Raw genomic sequence first — 5,977 nt, forward strand, 5'->3', positions numbered from 1 at the left:
GGGCTTGAACAGACCAGTGACATGATCCAACTTATGTTTTAAAAGGCTGCTGTGCAGAAAGTAGACTGAAAGAGGTCAAGGGAGACCAGTTAGGGGACCAGTGAACTGAATCAGCACCTGGACAATAATGGGAATGGAAATGGTGAGCAGTGGTAAGATTCTGGATATATTCCAAATGTTCAGCCAAAAGGACCTCCCGATGCTTTGGATGTCGGATGTGAAACACTGGGGTCAGGAATAATTCCAAAGTTTTTGACCTGGGCCACTAGAAGGATGGAGTTGCCATCCAGAAATTACTCATATGGCATTGTCCATATTACAAAAGATGCAAACCTTCTAAAGACACTGAGCAGCCTGAATTTGCCTGAGTCATCATAAAATAATATACACATTAGTAGGCAAAATTACACACATGTAGCAAACTGCCAGGACTTAGAGAGAAAAAGGGAAATCTGAAGATCATTCTCGATTCTTGAAAGATTATCCTGAGACTAAGTGGTGCACAATCCTTTATGTGCATGTGATTATTATTATTATTGTGGTAAAAAATACATATACATAAAAAACATTCACCATTTCAACTTTTTTTGCATGTACAACTCAGTGACACGAATTACATTCATCATGCTGAATTCTTGACGAAGTAATTTCCAGAAATGTCCCTCCCACCAAACCCAGTAATGGAAGCTAATAAGCAAGTGAAAACAAAACATTGTATGAAGAACATTCTCTGGTGTTTGAAGCTACATGTGAACAGTGACAACTCTCTGTACATCTTTTAGTCGAAAATTTAAATATATCTAACTTCTCAAATAAATAGATTTTGCTTTAACAGAATAGTGCAGAAAATGAAGTAGAATCTGAATTCCGGAGTTTCCCATTTGTAATTGTCTGTCGGTGTGAATGCAAAGTGACCTCACTTCCTATGATGTATGTAGTATTCCAGGGAATGACAGCTCTTTTTATCCAGATCCAGCTACACCTGGCAAGAATACTAAAATAAATTAAAAGTAGCCAGCCAGATAAGGTTGACTTAAAGAAGAAATAAAGATTTTTCTGAAATGTACTTTTTTTATCACAAAGACTTTGTAGCCATCTTTTTTCAGAGTAAAATATGAAATAATAGAGCAGCTAAATCATCCCTGAACTGAAACACTGAGCCTTGATGTACTTATACAGCTGTAGCTGTGATTGCCCAAAATATCCATAAACTGTGCCAAATTCCAGGAGCATGTCTACAGCTGTCAGGACCATCAAAATTACTATTTGCATAATTATTTTCACCTGTGGGTCAGGAAGTGTATTTAGTATAATCATGTGTAGTACACGTGAATGTCATACATGTGGTCATGAGAACTATTGGTACAACATGCACTTCCATATTTCCAAGTTTAATTCATTTTTTAAACACTCAATATGCCCTTCTGACTAGATTTCTGGAGACAAACACCCAAAGCCTCATAAATCACATTTTTTGCTAAGTTTGTCTACCTGGTCTGATCAGCCATTTGAGCAGTTCCTCTCACCTCGGCCATTTGCCCAGTTAATTGTTCCTTTCATGCGAGGGGCTCCTTGGCCATTCTGTCCCCCAGGGTGTCAAACCACAAATAAAACACGCTGCTTCTGCCCCACAGGCGTTTTACCCCTCGAAACTAGACAAGGTGGGTCCAGGTGCTGAGCAGGATGAAACCAGAGGTAAGAGGAGGGGAAAGGATCCAAAAAAAAAAAAAAAAACCATTGCCATGAAGCCTATCCCAACTCATAGCAACCCTATAGGACTGAGTAGAACTGCCCCACAAGGCTTCCAAGGCTGTAATCTTTACAGAAACAAACTGCCATATAGTTCTCTCCACTGAGTGGCTGGTGGGTTCGAACTGCCGGCCTGTTGGTTAAACAGCCTAGCACTTTGCCCACTAAAACAACAGGTTTCCTTAGAGAAAGAATAGCTTTGTTCAGTTAAGTAGAAGGGGACTTCCTGAACCTCTCCAGACTTCGTTTCCAGTACAAAGATGGTTTTCTCTCAGTTTTTGTCTTGTATTTATTTTCTTTAAAAATCAAGTTTGGGGGAGGTGGAACCAAGATGGCGGAATAGACAGATGCTTCTGGCGAGCCTTCTTTACAACAAAGACCTGAAAAACAAGTGAAACTAGTATATTTATGGCAAGCTACGAGCACTGAGTATCAAAGGCAAGCTTAGAAAATGAACAGAGGGGGAGGGGGAGGAAGAGGCAGTTCAGAAGCAGAAAGGAGTTACCGGACCTGAACAACAAGGAGCCCTCAGGCACTATTTCCCGAGCTACAGCAGCAGGCTGGTATTAGCTGTCGGCCACAGTTTCCTCAGGAAGAAGCAGCCAGCCACACAGCTTACTCACACCTCCAGAACCTGAGAACAATGGCGCTCTTGGCAAAACCTAAGTACTTGTGTGTATTTTACCACACCCCCCCCACCCGCAAACCAGCTTCAGCAGCTGAATTCTCTGGGCCTGAGATAGGCCCTGCTGAGCGCCTAGAGCCATCCTCCCAGCCTTGGAGAAGGAAAAAATTTGCATTTGGGGGAAAAGATAATTTGCCTGCTGCACTAACTGGGGGAGTTTAGGACAGAAGCGGCTCCTCTCCAGGCATAAACTGTCTGTGAACTTTGAGCACCTTTCCCCTCTGCATGGACCTGTGTGGGTCTATTTCAGGAGAATAGGCCCTTGTTGGCAAACTCCAATCAGTTCATCTGTGCGGTGGCAAGGTAGGTGTTTGATATTTGACATTGCTTTGCCTATTAAACAGGGTCCTCACCCACCCACATCAGGGGCCTAAGGACTGGTAGCTCTACTCAGGTCACCCAGCCACCTGCGATAGGGGTCCAAAGGTAACTGATACCTTTCACTCCTTACAACCAAAAACATTGGGTGCCCATGGTCCATCTGCAGAACCCACCCACCTGCACGCTCTAGGGAGCAGGGATGCACTTTCCTCAGAGACGCTTGGGGGTCGGTTCTCAGCCCCCTGCCTTGTTCAGAGCATGACCCCCTGCTGCAACCAGATACCAGTACCTACACCAATCACCCCAGCACCTCTAAAACTGTAAGACAGAGCCTGTACCACACACTTCATGATCAGCTACCTGGACACCTGAGCTGAATTCATACAAGAAAAGTGAATTGACTCCTACACTGATATACCTGATAACAGCTCTAGCCATCTGGGGACAGGATGTCAGAGCTCCAGAAGCGAAAAAAATCAAGCTAGCTTGCTCAAGCAAACCATTTCGGCATATCAAAACAAAACAAAGCAAGAAGCTAAGACACAGTAAGCTAACATAAAATAATAAAATAACTTATAGATGGCTTGGAGACAACAGTCAATATCAAGTCACATAAAGAAACAGACCAAGATTACCTCAACAAGTTCTCAAAACAAAGAATCCAGGAATCTTCTAGATGAAAATGCTTTCCTGGAATTACCAGAGGCAGAATCCAAACAAACCCAGTGCCGTAGAATCGATTCTGACACATAGGACCCTATAGGACAGAGTAGAACTACTCCATAGAGTTTCCACTGAGCACCTGGCAGATTCGAACTGTAAACCTTTGGTTAGCAGCCATAGCCCTTAACCACTATGCCACCAGGGTTTCCAGAGCCAGAATACAAAAGATTAATGTACAGAACCCTTCAAGACATCAGGAAGCAAATAAGGCAATATGTACAACAAGCCAAGGAACACACAGATAAAGCAATTGAAGGAATTAGAAAGATTATTCAGGAACATAATGAAAAATTTAATAAGCTGGAAAAATCCATAGACAGACAATAATCAGAAATTCAGAAGATTAACAATAAAATTACGGAAGTAGACAACTCAAGAAAAAGTCAGAAATGAGCAAGTAGAAGCAAGAATTTCTGAACTTGAAGATAAATCACGTGGCACTAACATATTTGAAGAAAAATCAGATAAAAGAATTTTTAAAAAATGAAGAAACCTTAAGAATCATGTGGGACTCTATCAAGAGAAATAACCTACAAGTGATTGCAGTACCAGAACAGGGAGGGATAACAGAAAATACAGAGAGAATTGTTGAAGCTTTGTGGGAGAAAACTTCCCTGATATCATGAAAAATGAGAAGGTATCTATCCAAGATGGTCATTGAACTCCACATAAGGTAGATGTTAAAAGAAAGTCACCAGGACATATTATAATCAAACTTGCCAAAACCAAACATAAAGAGAGAATTTTAAGAGCAGCTAGGGGTAAACGAAAAGTCACCTACAAAGGAGAGCCAATAAGAATAAGCTCGGACTACTTGGCAGAAACCATGCAGGCAAGAAGGCAATGGGACGACTTATTTAAAAATTGAAGGAAAAAGATTGCCAGCCAAGAATCATATATCCAGCAAAACTGTCTCTTAAATATGGAGGTGAAATTAGGACATTTCCAGATAAACAGAAGTTTAGGGAATTCTTAAAAACCAAACCAGAACTACAGGAAACACTAAAGGGAGTTCTTTGGTTAGAAAATCAATAATTATATCAGGTATCAACCCAAGACTAGAACACTGGGCAGAGCAATCAGAAGTCAACCCAGGCAGGGGAATCAAAAAAACAAAACAAAATTAAAAAAAAAAAGCTCAAAACAGGGTAACAGTGATGTTATTATATAAAAGAAGACAACACCAAAATGATAAAGAGGGACTAAGAAATGCAATCATAGACCTTCCATATGGAGAGGAATATACAGTGATCCAAAGAAATTAAAGTTAGGTCTAAATTTAGAAAAATAGGAGTAAATAATAAGGTAACCACAAAGGAGACAAACTATCCTACTCATCAAAATAAAATACAAGAAAAAAAATAGAGACTCAGCACAAACAAAATCAACAACAACAAATATGAGGAAAGGACAATATATAAAGATAATCTACTCAGCACATAAAATTAAGTAGGAAAAAAACTGTAAACAATACACAAAAAAAGACATCAAAACGATAGTACGAAATTCATACCTATCCATTATTACGCTGAATGTAAATGGACTAAATGCACCAATAAAGAGACAGAGGGTGGCAGAATGGATTAAAAAACAAGATCCGTCTATATGCTGCCTACAAAAGACACACTTTAGAGTTAGAGACACAAACAAATTAAAACTCAAAGGATGGAAAAAAATATATCAAGCAAACAGCAATCGAAAAAGAGCAGGAGTGGCAATATTAATTTCTGACAAAATAGACTTTAAAGTTAATCCATCATAAAAGATAAGTAAGGAGACTATATAATGATTAAGGGGACAATATACCAAGAAGATACAACCATATTAAATATGCACCCAATGACAGGGCTGCAAGATACGTAAAACAAACTTTATCTGCATTGAAAAGTGAGATAGACAGCTCCACAAGAAGAGTAGGAGACTTCAACACACCACTTTTGGTGAAGGACAGGACATCCAGAAAGAAGCTCAACAAAGACACGGAAGATCTAAATGCCACAATCAACCAACTTGACCTCGTAGCCATATACAGAACACCCCACCCAACAGCAACCAAGTATACTTTGTTTTCTAGTGCACATGGAACATTCTCTAGAATAGGCCACATATTATGTCATAAATCAAGGCTTAGCAGAATCCAAAACACTGAAATATTGCAAAGCATCTTCTCTGACCATAAGGCCACAAAAGTGGAAATCAATAACAGGAAAAGCAGGGAAAAGAAATCAACCACTTGGAAACTGAACAATATCCTGCTCAAAAAAAGACTGAATTATAGAAGACATTAAGGATGGAATAAAGAAATTCATAGAATCAAATGAGAATGAAAACACTTCCTATCAGAACCTTTGGGACACAGCAAAAGCAGTGCTCAGAGGTCAATTTATATCAATAAATGCACACATACACAAAGAAGAAAGGGCCAAAATCAAAGAATTATCCCCACAACCAGAACAAATAGAAAGAGAGCAACAAAAGAAACCCACAGGCACCAGAAGA

The sequence above is a fragment of the Elephas maximus genome, chromosome 4 (genome assembly GCF_024166365.1).
Source record: "Elephas maximus indicus isolate mEleMax1 chromosome 4, mEleMax1 primary haplotype, whole genome shotgun sequence".
NCBI classification, from domain to species: Eukaryota; Metazoa; Chordata; class Mammalia; order Proboscidea; family Elephantidae; genus Elephas; species Elephas maximus.